Below are 16,392 nucleotides of genomic sequence, written 5' to 3' on the forward strand. Positions count from 1 at the left end.
AAATGGAGTGGGAGGAGGCGTGCAAAAACAGAGGGAAAGGGGGTGCAAAAATGGAGAGGAAGGAGGGGTGCAAAAACAGAGGGAAAGGAGGTGCAAAAATGGAGTGGGAGGAGGTGTGCAAAAACAGAGGGAAAGGGGGTGCAAAAATGGAGTGGGAGGAGGCGTGCAAAAACAGAGGGAAAGGGGGTGCAAAAATGGAGAGGAAGGAGGGGTGCAAAAACAGAGGTGGGGTGGGGGGGTGTAAAACTCGAATATTGATTCCTACTCTGGAGAAACATCCTTATGTAAGAATGACCTGTTTACTTGCCCTCTATAGGCAGAAGGAGCGGCTCAGTGAGTAAAGACACTGAATTTGAAGCAGGGTTCAATTCCTTGTGACCTTGGGCGTTACTTCATCTCCCTGTGCCTCAGGCAACAAAAACAGATTGTAAGCTCTGCGGAGCAGAAACTGTGTCTGTAACATTCCTATGTGCTGCGTACCGTGCGCTACACTGTAATGTTGTCTAAATTTAGCATAGGTTGAACTTGATGGACCTATGTCTTTTTTCAACCTCATCTACTATGAAACTATGGTGATGCGCTTTGAGTCCCACTGAGAGAAAAGCGCCATATGAAATAAAGTTATTATTATTATATGGAAGATTTATCTTTGCCTCTGCATTGTGGGGGTGCTTTTGCTTACCAAAATTAGATTGTAAGCTCTACGGGGCAGGGACTAAGTCTGCCTGCAAAATTCAATGTACAGTATGTATTCTACTCAATGCAGGAAAATGAACCCTGCCATCTAGTGGCAGAATACTATATAACACTCTGTGGCCTCGAGTAATCAAACTGCGAGAGGGCAGAAAAATGTGTTGCTTACAGTGGGCAGGTTATCACCCAGTTCTCAGTAACCGATTTCCCATTAAGCCCGGGACTGGGGAGGCAAAAATCTCTGCCTCCATACACAAAGGCCGCGCTATCGGGCCTGATGGGAAGTTCCTTGCCTGCTGCCACCTCCGCTTTCAAATGACGCTGCCACATCCCAACGGCATCCGGCATAGCGGCATCAAATGATTTATCGCTGCGTTTTCGAAGAAGACACAGGGTGGAAGCAGGGAGGAGGCGGCACCAGGTAAGTGCCTAGGGGCGGCGGATCTGAATATCCTGTTCCCATTTAAAATGGCGGATATTTCAAGGCGTGCGTTAAACGAAAACGAAATGAGTGAATAACACCACTTTACTCATGTCGATGCTACTAAATCAACGTCTAATGCCTCTGGATTTAGGCTTACCGCGAAAATGTAACACAACTGTTTATCGCCTGCCCCGGGATGGCGTCAGGCCAATATTATGTATATCACGTCTTTTGCTGCTTTGCATTCTGGTCCGCCATTTTATGTTCTGCTGAATGTATTCTCGCTCTGTTGTGTTTATCACTCTTTATCTTTATATATCTTTAACCTATCCACCATATATAATATATAATAATTGTGTTATGTCTTAACATGTTAGTTTCGTTTGGAGGGTTTTTGTCACTTTTTTTACCCACCATAACTTAACTAAGTATATATATATATATATATATATATATATATATATATATATATATATATATATATATATATATATATATTAATATATATATATATATATATATATATATATATATTAATATATATAATATGTATATAGCAAATTATATATATATGACAGCCTAGAGATCCTAAGAATAACCCCCTGACAAAGCGTATGTGACGCGAAACGCGTAGAGGTTTTGTGGCCTCCACGTTGTGACATCAGAAACTGTGACGACAGACGTCTGACGCTCCGACGAGGACGCGGCAAACAGATAAACATGTCTAGCTGGAACATTCTTTACTCCGTGTTTTGCGTTAGTGAAGTTACAAATGTAAGTTTTTAACTTGTCTATAGTACTGGTAAAGTGATTTATATGTTTTAACGATTCAGTCTTTCTTTGCACTCTTTTTTTTGTATGTTTATTAGAGTATGTGGACAGTTTTTTACAGCCTCTTGTAGGTGATTTATCCTCTTTTGTTCGAGATTGCAAACATCTTTTCAATGTAGTGGATGAGATTAAGTGACGGCCTAATTATATATGGGTTACTATGGATGTATCTTCCTTAAATTCATCCATTAGATGTGTGGATGGTATGACAGCCATGAAACATTTTTTGGTTAATTACAGTAATTATCCGACAGTACAAATTGACTTTTGCTTGGGGCTCTGGATTTTCTATTGACACACAATAATTTTATGTTTCATGGTGTTTACTATCTCCAGTTTGAAGTTCGCCCCCTTCTATGCCAACCTATTTATGGGTTGCTGGTGAAAATATACAGTATGTAGTCCATTGATAATAATATTATGAAAGATTGATCAAAGATGATATCCTCGTGAAGAAGAAAGTTCCTTAGATGTGTAATCGTGCATTTCCTCTTATCCAATATCAAATTAAATATCCGAAAACAGATGTCTTAACGGTTTCTTTATTTATCGTAAGGCAAAATAACAATAGGCTTCATCTACAGGTACATACTAAACGAAAACATACTGTGGATGGAGAACAGCATTCTCAATTGCTCAATGGTATTGTTGGTTTATTTTTTACATTCTGACTTATCTACTCTATAAACAGATTGATATAGTAAATCCAAGCTATTAATTTAACCTATGCATGGCCTTTTAGCATGAAACAATAATATAATTAAACAATTCTTGGAAAAGTCTGGGCACAAAACCTATACTCTTATCTTGGCCTTGGACAGACTTAAATCTTGTACCCAAAATGTACTCGAAACAATTCACTTCTATCATTCTTACAAATCAATTACCGGTAATTGCCTTAAATGTGTTTTTCTTATGGAACACCTTTCCCCCTCCCCCTAAGGGAGATTTGGTAGTTACAGGGTGTGATGTGGTGCATACCTACTGGTTCCAGAAGGTGTGAGTCTCCGCCGATGGTAATGAGGAGTGACAACAGGGCAGGCTTCAGCTTCTGTTCCATAGTGCAGCGCCTCCAGTCCGCAGGCCACCTGCCAAGGACAAGAGTTGTTCCTACAGACACTTTTCAAACACCGACAAAGATAGCCAGTGATGGTACAACCATTTTTTATTGGCAACCTCCATTCCTTCTCCATTTCCTCCACGGTCCCTGGAGCAGACCCAAGGGGCTTGCGGCCCCAAGAGCCTCTCCTTAACCCCCTTACCCCCTGATGGGGCAAGGTGGACGCTCTCCCACTCCACAGAGGAAGGGAAGACAGACAGAGCAAATTTGGTGGAGTGCCAGATTTTATACCCGGGGGAAGGGTTTGTAACCCTGCCCCATAACAGGGCAGGTCCAGGTACTGAGAGGCATAAATAACACTATCTGCATTTGACCGAGTCAGTACCCTCTCCAGGCATGATACTCCAAACTGCCGTTAGGCCTGCACCTGGACATGGCAACATTGTAGCTATCCAGGCTGCAACTGTCAGCTAGACCCTGTGCAGAAGTTTAAACCCAACACTGCCCGTTCCTATCAAGACGTATAGTGTTAAAGGCCAAATAAAGGTATAGCCAGGGGCACTAGGCTACACTTATATTACACAATATTTCTCACTTCGGCCTGCATAGAGCCTGGGGAAACAAAATGGATTCTAACAGACATGGATTCCAAATCACTTTAATTCCATTTTACAGGTCGGAGGCCGCCCACATATTTGGAGATATCTTAGACATTTTATCTCCTTGTCTTCCCCTGTCCGTATTCTCCATCACACCCTTTCCCCGCAGGTGTGATTTTGCACCTGGAGGACAGTTTACTCCCACATTCTCCATTCTGTATATCTTTTTGTGATTATATGCTTTCACATTACTGATTGCTGATTATCTGTTCTTTCTATTATTGCGTAACACACACATTCCCAGCTAGCTCCAACTCACACACACACACCACATCATGAATATTTATATGTTTTGTCAATTAGACCCTGTCTTTTGTTGTATACATTTGCCACGCCCAGTAGCACTCTTTTTGACATAAATATATATTCATGATGTGGTGGGTGTGGGAGTTTGAGTCAGCTGGGAATGTGTTTGTTAATCAATTTCTGACTGGTAACAGTTGTATGGAGGTACAGAGTCAGTTTTGTGACAGATTATAGTCTGGAAAATGGAGCTCTATGTGACATGGTAAAAAAAAAAACATCTACCAATCTTCAATTTGGATCAAAAATTGGAACGTGTGGTGAATAAAGGGTATTATTTTACTGCAAGAAGAGCCGTGTCTATTTGAAATATGTTGTCTCCAAGTTTATATACGAATACATTTAAAGTTCAAAATTGGTTAACTCAGGGGTGCTCAACACCAGTCCTCAAGCCCCACCAACAGGTCATGTGCTGGAACCAAAGGGAAGTACACTGGGTAATGTATGGTCAGACAGCTTAACTAGTTTCCTTTTACAAGCACCACAAGTTCTATAAGTTTTCTTCACTTTATTGAAAAGCAGCAGATCACAGATATACTTGTAGATGGTGTAGTGAGAGAGAATTTGTCTGTAATAATAGTGCTTGATAGTAAGGACAAAAAGTAAAAACGATGCTTCTTACCAGGAACAGAGGGCACGTTTACCAACAGGTACAGCACAGCACCCTGAAGTAGTAGCTAAACGAGCATACCCACTCCAATCTCACTTAAGGTGGGTGGGGGGAGGGACAAGGGCTACATTTGGAGGCGCTCGAGAGTGAACTGCTCCGAGGACAGGTTTTTGCAGCAGCAGGATTGGGACTTTATTGTGTGCACAGAGACTGTTTCATGCTTCCCTCACTAAAGAAATATGTTGGGGCGACTCCCTGGTCATCGTGCCAGGGAGTGTGGACACCCTCATATCATTGAGCTGCTAATCTGTGCGGCGACTTCTTGAGGCACCACCAAGGAGCGTGGACACCCACATACAATCTTACAAATATGATTTGGGGTGACTGAGGCTTCACCAGGGAGGAGTGTGTACCCTGCATATCAGTTACCACGAAGAAAATAAAGAGCCTGTTCCTGAGGCGACACCAGGGACCTGTGCAGCCCATTACCTGGCATTGCAGTTGGGGCGACTACCTGAGGCTTCACCAGGGAGGAGTGGGTACCCTCTGTACCCCACCACAGAGATAAGCAGCAAGGGAACAGGGCCTCTGAGGCATCACCAGGGACCCCGATGCACACACGCAATAAAGGACTATTGCTGTAATTCGTGAGGCGTTCGCTGAAGCTCTACCAGGGTGTGTGGTACTCAAAGAAAAAAAATGTGTTCTATTTTGTGTGGCTCCTTAATGAAGAAAAGGGGTTACACGTGTTCTCAAGTCCGCACAAAATGGTGGTTTTACCCTAAAGGAGAACCGCATGGTTGCTGGACTTTTGCTCTCAAATGGTGTTTCCAGAGAACTAGGAGCCGCATGGACTCTACCTCCAAATGGCGGTTCCTGCCGACACCAGGGAAGCCGCGTGCTATTTTGCAAAAAGTTGCATCAAGTTTAAAGCTTTTGCTTTGTTCCAGTTTGCAAGAAACAGCGCGAACTGCAAAAACTCCTCCCCCTTCCTTGATCCTGATTGGACTATACTATCCACCAAGGGGAGGAGCTGGGTGTGCCCAATGGAGCAACATGATGCACTTCCACTTCAAATACTGGTGTTTGTGTATGCCAAGCTGCCTTAATTGCTCCATCAAGAAAGACCCCCTGCTCTACTGGCAGGCCCGTGCATCACCTCTATTGACCGCATCTAGAGAGAGTCCCACGGAGGTGTTCATGGTTGTACCCGAAGTCTATCGGGGAGACGTGTGCATAACCAAAGGGATTCTGCCGATACCCTCCACAGGTATCTTGTGCACCACCTTTACTAACTGTCATCCAGAGAAAGAATCCAACGGAAACGTTCGCGGTTGTAACCAGACAGACTGTGAGCATTTCCCTGGGTGCTGCCGAGGTCTATTGGCATCTACAGAGGAGTCGAGAGATGCGACCAGGCCCGCGCCATGAGACGGACTATCTTCAGATGCGAGCTGAGTATGGAGCTGTCCCTTACCGTGTCCAGTGTGACACTTACCCGAGTAGCACCCGTCTGAGCTCCGTGGGGACGCACCACCTTCATAGTGCGAGGTGCGCTCTGTCGCTCTGGTAAGCTGCTCCAGGATGGAGAAATCTGCGAAGGATGAGGCCGATGACATCCATGAGGTACCTGCCGATACCTCCCACGTACCCGATGTCCTGCTGTGGTTCTCTGGTGTCCCGCTTGTAGTGACGTCAGAGTCGCTCGACCCCCTGCCCGAGATTCACGCTGACAGCGAGGGTGCTACAACCTCTGAGGTACCGGTCGGGGCCCCCGCGCTCCCAAGTTGGTGATTGTCCTACCGGTTCTCGTTCCTGAGGCTGCCACCACCCCTGATGTTCATGATGTGACGTCAATTACAGCTCCACCGCCGAGAGACGAGAAGGCCGCAAAGCCGTCCAGCCGGATGGGTGTAACAGCTGCTGCTTCCTCCCCGGTGAGTGCCAAGTCCTTGGACTCCTTTTCCCTGCAGTGCCGGGGGAGAAAAGAAGAACGGAGCTTTCATGATGCTGCAGCCATTGTTGAATCTAGTGTTGCCAGGGGCCGTGGCATACCGAGCCTCGCTGGGACTGTGGACACTTTTATGGCTCCAACTCGAGAGGTCTCGTTAGTCTCCCGCGTACAGGACTATAATGTGCCAGTTCTGCCATGCCCTGTCCCAGTACACCCTGATGCTGTTCACCTTAAGGTTAACAATATGACCCCTAGGGCCTTGTCACCAGTAATGCCTGATGTCCCCATGAGTAATGATGTTGTTATACCTGCCATGCTTGTCACGCCATTGGTAAGGGTATCACCACAAGGGGAGGAGGGTCAGCGCAAGGCTGCAGAACAAGCTGAAATACAGAGATTGGTAAAAGTATGGAATGTGGGGCGTAGGATCCGCCAGAATAGAGTAGAATACATCTCTGCATCTGGGAATAAACGATAATATTCCATAAGAGTGCCTGATAGTCAGGGTAATATGGTGATGAAACCTGAACCAGCCCACTACTATTAAAGGTAGCCTGTTATGTTGTAAAAATGGTACTGTCACATTGTAATGGTATCATGTGTGTGCAAATGTTATTGCAATATGTAAGCAGATGTTATACAGATGTTATACAATTTGTGTTTTGCAATTTACAGGTTGTTACGCGGTGGGCGATGTTAAGCCCACTGCAGTCCAAGCGTGACGTTGGAGTTTTCACCAGGGGGAGAATGTAGCATAGCCTCCCGGCCGCTACTTCTCTGCCTGGACCTTTCCAGTGTAAGTCCTGTTAGGTGCAGGCAGTGGAGGGGTTAATTCCTTCTTTCCTTCTTTCAAGCCCGTGTGTGCTTTTGCATCCTTGGATTGTGTCAGCAGTATCCAATGGCGGGCCTTAGCAACAACCAGAGATTGTCAGCCTGAAGGAAGGATACTAATTGGTTCGACTGTAGTATGTGATGACCAATCAGTATTCTACCTGCTCTGTTAAGGGGCAGGGTTACAAACATCTCCTGAGTGTTGTTTTGATACTTTCCCTGAAGTCCACTCAGTCTGTTTCCCCTCCCCCTGAGGAGTGGGGGTGAGTGTGTTATCCTGAGCACTACCAGAGATAAGAATCTGGATGGGGCCTGCAAGGCCTTATCCCTAAAGAAAGAACTGTAATGCCTCTGTGAATACTCTGCATGCAATAAAACCCAGAAAAGACAAAGGAGTGTGTTTACTGTCTGCTGCTGTGCAAGGAGAGTTGTGAGTATGGGCCATTCCTTGCTCATCACAGAGTGTCCATATTGTCTGGAGGCGCTGCACCGAGGAAGATCAAGGTAATCTGCACCCCTGTCCTGGTTCTCCCCGCACCACCGTGGAGCACTCCTGTATACAACAAGGTACAGCACAACACCCTGAAGTAGGCGCTAAAGGAGCATACCCACCCCAATCTCACTTGAGGGGGGGGTGTCATGATAGAGGGGGTTTGGCCCGCGATTAAAGGGGTTACACCCCATTTGGCCACCCCCTACTCACTTGGGAAGCAAGGGGTTAACTGGACTGAGGTCCAGTAATGTGTTTTTACCTGGCTTCAGTATCCAAATGTTTATTCCCCTGTATAACTGTATTGTGTTATCCTGGTGTTTGCACTCACACATACACTAGGGTTTATGCAGGAGGGAAGGGGTTAATGTTAATTTAGTGATTATAGCCCTTTGTTCCCTTTTCCCGCCTTTTCAGGCTCCATTTTGCAGCCATCCATAGGTCGCCATTGAGCCTCCATGCGTTCTAATGGCAGAAGTAGCGGTTTTGGACCTGTTTTCCAGCGACGACCAGCAGGTGGCGTCCGAGAGGAGGAGCGGCGGTTTCCCATTGTAAGTCAATGGGCTCATTGACTTCAATGGAGATTCCTCAACGCCGGCCTCGAGGAACAGGTTGGCAGCCATCCAAACCGCAGACCGTAAAAGCGGATACAATGTCTTTGAAAAGAGTTTAATCACTTCGGTCAAGTTCAAAGACAATTGGCGTGGGAATCTTAGGTTCTAGGGCCCCTGGGAATAAAGTTCTTTTTGCCCCTAGCTCCTAGGAACCCCCACACACGATCCACACCTGGCCAGGAATGAGAGACCCCCGTAAGGGGTCGAGCGGAGAAGGAGGGTCGCTCCATTGACTTCAATGGCGGAGCGGAGGTCCCATTGAATCTAATGGCGGCGTGCGTCATGCATTGTCTATGGCGGCGCCGGCCACTGATTCCAATGGGGAAAAGCCGCGTGGCGTAAAAACGACTAAGTGTAAAATGATGAAAAATGTAAGTCCATATCTCCGGTTCTGGAATGACCAGGGGGATGGGATTTGGGTGGCATGTAGCCCAGGTTCCGGCTTTAATGTATGACCCTTCCCAGCCCTCTCCGACCAACCAGATGGAGTGTGGACGAATGTAAAGATTCGTGTTTTTTCCATAGGCTTCAATGGCGGCGTTTCCCCATTGAAAGCCTATGGTGGGAAATCCCATTGACGGCAACGGCGGAGCCCGCCATTCAACGCTATGGCGGCGGACCCCGTTGATTTCAATGGGGAAAGAGTGAAAAGCAGAGATTCATTTTTAAAGGGACGAATCCTGTATTTTAAAAAATGTATTAAAGTGCATTTCTGTATCTCCGGTTCTGGAGGTCGCAGAGAGTTGTAATTTGGTCAATATTTAGGGTCACTGTAGGCTTTAATAACTGGCATATTTCGACCCACTGGACCCACCAGAACGGAACTTATTAATATGTGAAAATATTAAAGTGTATATGGGATTTTGGATCTGCTCTGAAAATGCGGACCCCATCTGCTATGCTAAATAGGGCAGGAAGGGCATCCTGAAGAATTAGCATAGCCCTGTGATCAAAAGTGATTGTTTATACTTGGGGCAGGAACAAAGGAGCTGAGTGTTTTTAAGTGTGGTACTTCACACTTACTGGGGAAGCCAAAATCTACTTCAAAGAGATTTTTCAAGCCAACTCGGCGCCAAGGGTTAAGAGTAAAGGGTTGAAATGGTATATAAATCAGAGTCACCTTTTACTCAATTGTCTTCATGGTCTTCATGTATTGTCGTGATGTCCACATCTGAACCTGAATTATGGAAGAAATGGCCCATCCTGTATCCTGATGGCTTTCTTGTCCTAATCTTTAAGTAAGTGCTATATTTTGTGTTATTTGTATAATCTGTTGTGTTCACCTTCTTCAAGGAATAAATTATATTTTATCATATCTAAGCCTCATTCAGTTCAACCCAGATATTTGGTGTTTATTATATCTTGTCATAAGTTACAGTGACAGGGGGTACAAAGGCTACACTTGTAATCCAATGTACCCCATGTTAAATCCAAAACGGATGTTGACTCGTTCCCAGATCTTCTCTAAATGTGCGCGCTTGGCTGCCTCGTTCGTGTGCTCAGTGGAAAACATGGATCTGTTTTGGTGTCGCACGCCCGGGCGCTTTGGGTATGAGCACGGCCTTACCCTGTCTTTGATGCTGCTTCAGCCCGCCCACTGACAAAGGCCCCGCCTCCTGCACTCTTAGCCACATGCTGCAGCTTCAGCCCCGCCCACTGTCTGAGGCCCCACCCCCTTACCTTTCTCCGACTGTCGCTCATGCTGCAGCTCTGCACTGTTGTCAGAGGCCCCGCCCACAGACCTAGGCCCCAACCCACCTTCTGCCTGTTTCCTGCATTCAAGGGGCCCGCAGCAGAGAATTGTTGTGTCTGAAGGGGGCCGGGCCCCTTATCTCACCGAGGCTGGGCCGAGGACAGCAGTCCTGGCTGTCCCCCCTTCTTCGGCGGGCCGGTATCCTTCCCATGCCCTAAACCTGCTTAATTTACCCCATTGCCATATGTCAGGTTACGCTGCAGATAAGGATTTGGGGTAGTGACATGCACACCAGTTCCTAGATGGGTTACTTTCAGCTTTTAGATGGACTCCCTATAATTGAGCCCTATTGCACATTAAACAGCTTATACAACTCATAGTACTAAATACAAGTCCAAAAGACGATAGCGGGTAAATATATATGTATAAAAAAAGAGAAAAATAAGAAAGAACATAACCACTTGTTACCAATGCAAACACCGCCAGCACCTTCAAATCAGCAACCATCCCAGGGATCTCTGTAAGTTGTGAAACAGCGAGGTTTGTACCCATCAACTGGCTCCTCAGGTAACCTTGATCCAGTGAGAGAGACTGCAGTGGAATAATCAGGTAACTCCCTCCTACGCAGATGTCCGCGTGCAGGGTATGCAGGCGAGGTGCTTTGTTTAGATAACCCAAGAATCAGCGTACAACCCCCCCTCCCCCCCCCCCCAAAAAAATGACATTGAAATGAAAATTAATTTTAAAAAAAAGGCCATGGGGTCACCATGTCCAACGCGCTTCGCCCAACGCAGTTTATGAAGGACGCAATTAGCTTTTTCATTGTGGTTGCAGTGTAATTGGTGTTTTGTTTGCTGTGCGCTGATATTTCTGGGTTTTTGTTTTGTTTTATACAGCTAAGCCTGGGACAACAAAGATACAGTATCGGTAGACGCTCTCATTTTGGACTCACCTGGCGACCGGTCCAGCGCTGTAAAGGCGGCAGTGGTTGCAAAAAAAAAAAAAAAGGCACTGCGTCCCTTCGTCTGGCGAAAAGAATTGTCCTAAACAGAGTGCCATACAGGGAAAATAAATACCTTTACAAACAAAAGAGGATCCTCCTTTCGTTTTTTGGCGTCATATCCTAGGCGCGTACGTCATCCTGATTATGCATAAAGTGACAGAGTAATGTCATCGCTCATTATCATACATATGTATCAAATATATACATGTCGGGAATATGTGTCAGTCAATAGGCTGTAACGGTACTGTACATAAGCATGGAGTATTTAGCATGGAGTATTTAGCATGGAGTATCAAACACTATAGCAGCCAGTTACATTTGTTGGCAAAATTACAGCAAAAGTGTTAAATACAGCAGGGCCCCGCTTTTCGGCGATTCGCCGATACGGCGGCACCGAGAAGGGGGCTGCCATGTTGGATCCTAAGTCGCGCATGTGCAGAACGGGTGGTTGCGCCCGGCGCGCATGCGCAGACTGTAGTTTTGCGTGCGCGCCGACCATAGGTCGCGCATGCGCAGAACGGCGGAAAATGCTAGTTTGCGCATGCGCAGAACTGAAAAACGCCAGATCTGCTTTACGGCAATTTTCACTATACGGCGGGCCCCTGGAACGGAACCCGCCGTATACCCAGGGGCCCAATTGTATGCACTATCTCAGTCACCGCTGTCTATCTAATTAACAGTAACAATAAATAAAGATAGTGTTAGATATTCGCAAAGAAAATGCATATGATCTTAGAAATAATATCTTAAATATTACGAATTGGAAAATGCACAGAAAAATACATCACGTACTGTACATGATATGGTGTTATATCCTGATAATAGTTAATAACTGAATCACATCGCTAGCCACACACATTAGGGCATTATTGGTATGCTGCCATATATTGTGCTATCCCTTATTCGTACAATATATCTAAATACCTTTATAGGAGAAAGGGATCTGTACCCAGGATTGGGATACCGGCATTATATAAGGGATGTGTCAATACTATATGCGACAATGGGGGGCACTTGTGTATATATCCCAATTTAGCTATATCTTGGAGTTGTTAAGTGTGGATATATATGCATACAGAGTAAGCATCATAAAAATGAGAATTAAAAACGTAGAATGGTATCAAACCAGACCTCACCTCACTTGGCAAGGAGAGATGGGGCCATAGTTCAAAGGGGGTATTTAACAAGGGTTCGCGCAGCTGGGGACACAGATTTAATAATTCCACCCTCACCCATCCCCAAGTTAAGGTTAGGTGGGACTAACATATTGTGTACCACGCAGAGACGACACCGCTCTCCACGTCCTAGCAATGGCAGAACTGCAGTGCCAGCCAATTCAGGCATGTATGTATGTCTGTATGTCTTTATTAATATAGTGCATCCAAGTACATGGTGCATTACAGCAGTAAGACACGTGACATAATATTATAAAACAATGGGAATAAGCGCTTCAAACATAAAACATTAGGAAAAGGAGTCCTGCCCTAAAGAGCTTACAATCTAAGTGATAAGTAGGGAGAACTTACAGTGAGAAGGAGGGTGTTCTGGTAAGTGCATCTGGAAGGGGTCGTGGTCAGTGCATAGTATCAGGCAGCAGAGCTGCTTATTTAAATAGTTGTGTTTTAAGAAAGGTCCTAACAGTGGAGAGAGGGTGCTAGTGGGATTTTGAGGGGAAGGGCATTCCAGGGGTGTGGGGCAGTGAGTGAGAGGTTTTAGGCAGGAGAGGGCTTTAGATACAACAGAGGTAGACAGAAGACATCCTTGAGCAGAACGCAAGAGAGTCGGGACAGTGTATAGCAAGAAATTAGGGCTGAGATGTAAGGAGGAGCAGAAGAGTTTATAGCCTTAAAACAGAAGAGGAAAATTTTGTAAGTGATACAGAGTTTAATAGGAAGCCAGGAGAGGGATTTCTGCAGGAGAGACGCTGAGACAGATGTAGGAGAGAGTAACGTGATTCTAGCAGCAGCGTTTAGGATAGATTGTAGAGGAGAGAGGTGAGAGGAAGGAAGGCCAGACAGTAGGTTACAATAGTCAAGATGGGAAAGAATGAGGGCCTGCATTAGAGGTTTAGTAGTAGAGCAACAGAGGAAAGGGTGTATCTTTGCAATGTTACGGGGAAAGAAATGAGGAATCAAATGTGACCCCCTAGGCAGTGTGCTTATGATACCTTATGTACTGCTGCGGCACATCTGAGTCTAACACATTGCCGGTTTTTCCCTGGCTTTTTCCTGGAATGCGACGCACTTCACCTGGCGCATGCCGCGTTCATTTTGCGTTCCCAGCCACAGGTCATGTGCGGTTGACGCGCAGTTGATGCGTTTATTGAGAATGGTTCGGATGTAATAGGTTGCAATTCTTCACGTGTGCGCCAGATGGCAGATATTCATGAATTGTAATGCGCATGCGCTTCAGTAATGTGTCGACTTGCAGGTGTTTCGTTTAAAAAAAGATAACACAGTGTGCTATTGTAACTTGGCCTTGAGACTGAAGGAAGAGGTTGCAAAAATGTATCAATTTAGGCTTTTCATATTAAAGAAAAACAAAGACCAGTTCCGGTTACAGTATTCTCCAGAGACCCTCCGCCCGCCATGAGTGTTCAAGTGCAGCCCGCTTTCCAAAAACCCGACAGAAGTTACGCGTATTTGATATGGGCCGCGATTAATGCAACAGAGGATAAGATGGCTACAGTTGTTCAAATTTATCAGTATTTTGTCGAAAACTATGACTTTTACAAATTTTCGCCAGCTCCTCATATGTGGAAGCGTGCAATAAGGAAAAGGTTATGTAGCGATCCCTGTTTTTATCGTACTGAGCTACAATTTGTTGGAGGGTATTGGTGTGTATCACCGGCCTTTTCCTGTATCTATGATCATGATGACGGCAAAAGGCGAAGGGTCGTGTTAAAACCAACTAAGAAACAACAGTTGCTGCCAAGCAATGCACCAGCACCGGCTTCCAATAACGGTCCCACCGTCAGTGACAACCCTGAGCCTGAGTCGGATTTCGCGCGCAGTTTCGATCAAGCTTGCATGTACCTAAGCAATTTCCACCATCATCAGCTTACTACAGGTGGACTAGTCTCACTGCAAACTATCGACGTGGATGATCAAGAACACTGGACTGGCAGTGGACCGGTGCCGGCACCAGCTGAATGGGAAATACTATGGTGAGTATTTTTGCCGTATTATTTTCTGTGTTTTTTTTATTTTGACAATACAGTATTAATATCGGTGCGATTCAAAAGTCAAGCGATTCTCCTGTAAGCAATATTATTGGCTGAGCGGCTTCTACAGTACTGTACTGCAGATACTGAACTACTGTATTGGTGGAAAGCTATGCGCATGCGCATTGGAACCTTCTTGAAACGCATACAGTATGCGTGTCATTACATCGACGGTAGGCGCATGCGCATGTGAACAGGAGATGCCCCCCGAGAAAATTATTGGTGGGACTGGCTGGGAACTTCTTTAGGGGGCTGACCATTACAGTAAAACCTTTCTTTTTGTTTTTCCTCAGAAAAGAAAACGGCTAATGGAGGGATTTCGATGGATAATATCGCTTTGTGTAACAATGACTGCTGAATCGGATTTAAAAAACCACGTACCGGAGTCTACAGTTTAGCGGCCGTAGTTATTGGTTAGGATAGAATACTGTAATACTGTACCTGAAACAGTATGTTGATGTTTTCCGGCCTTACAGTATACTGTACAATACTTTTTTATATACAGTACAGTATACTGTGTAATAAACCCGAAAAACTATGCATTTATTCTACATGTATCACATACATTGTGTCTTCTACAGTATACAGTGCCAGTACATACAGTACAGTACAGTTTGTGTCTTCTATTTTTTTTTAATACTTTTATACTGAGCATGCCTACAGAATACAGTGCAGTGTGCCTCGACAGTCTAGAAACACTGTATTTTGTTACAGTAGCAAAGGAGCAAATGGAACAATGTAAAACAAATCAACATGTTCTTTTATTGGTGGAGCAAGTACAAAAACATTTATTTACAAATACTGTACAATGTAGAAACATTTTAAGTGCACAGCAATTCAAAACATCAACAGGTGTATGGTTTACTGCTACATGTGTGAAAACATTTATGTCAGTCAGTAAGGTTTACAGTCACACGTTTTAAAAACAAATTCTTTATTCATAAAATAAGCAAAACGCAACATCTCCTTTATTAAAGAACGGCAAGTCAAAACATATACTGTACAGTGGGATGGTGTGCAAAACAGTCTGCACCAGTACAGTCCTTGAGGGCAGCAAACAGGGCGGATTTTCAGGGTAACCTTTGAAAACCGTGCCTGTTTGTGGCCCCCAGGGACTGGAATTGTGCAGGTCCTGTGTTTGTGGACAGCAAGTTAAAACATTTCTGTATAAATACAAGTAAAAAAACACACAACAACATCTCCTTTATTTAAGTACAGCAGGTCAAAACATGTAGAGTACAATACAGTTCAGCACAACAGTATGGTCTTACCTGTGATACAAAAAAACCGTGCGGTTTTACATTTATTTTATTTTAAGTGCGCATTTTCATTACGTATATAAAATACCTACCTTTGTACTATTGATCTGCACCATGGACATGTCCTTTAGTCTTTATATTTAACTAGCTGAGAGCCCCGGCGTTGCCCGGGATGTTTGTGGTGTGGATGTGGCATTTGGGTGGGGAGTGGTCCACGCGGCCCATGTGCGGTGGTAGTGCTGTTGTGGCTGTACTGATGGTGATTGTATCGGTGTGCTGATTTGGGAGGGTTTGGTGCTGATGTGGGGGTGCGGATGTGGGTGTGCCGATGGGGGAGGTGCAAAGGTGGCGATGTGTGGGTGCTGATGGTGTTGATGGGGGCTGGGAATGGCGGGGGAGCCGAGAATGCCAGTGTGCTGGGGGGGCATGGGATACCGGTGTGCTGATGTGGTGGTGCTGGGGATAGTGTGTGTGTGTATACATGTTTGTGTGTATACATTGTATGTGTGTGTGTGTGTATACATGTGTGTGTGTGTGTGTGTGTGTGTGTGTATGTGTACGTGTGTGTGTATACATGTGTGTATACATGTGTGTGTATGTATACATGTGTGTATGTATACATTGTGTGTATACAACATGTTTGTGTGTGTATACAACATGTTTGTGTGTGTATACAACATGTTTGTGTGTGTATACACGTGTGTGTGTGTGTATACACATGTGTGTGTATACACGTGTGTGTATA

The 16,392-nt window shown here is 45.1% G+C and overlaps 1 long non-coding RNA gene across 1 annotated transcript in view; it reads left to right on the forward strand.

Moving 5' to 3' along the window:
* The window catches only part of LOC142467334 (uncharacterized), a 124,138-nt gene extending 112,638 nt beyond the window's left edge, over positions 1–11,500 (forward strand). Inside the window, exon 4 of the long non-coding RNA XR_012788368.1 lies at positions 11,059–11,500. This is a non-coding gene — a long non-coding RNA (uncharacterized LOC142467334). The remainder of the gene's footprint in view (positions 1–11,058) is intronic.
* Positions 11,501–16,392: the final 4,892 nt, after the last annotated feature.

This window comes from Ascaphus truei, chromosome 1, assembly GCF_040206685.1.
Source record: "Ascaphus truei isolate aAscTru1 chromosome 1, aAscTru1.hap1, whole genome shotgun sequence".
Lineage (NCBI taxonomy): Eukaryota > Metazoa > Chordata > Amphibia > Anura > Ascaphidae > Ascaphus > Ascaphus truei.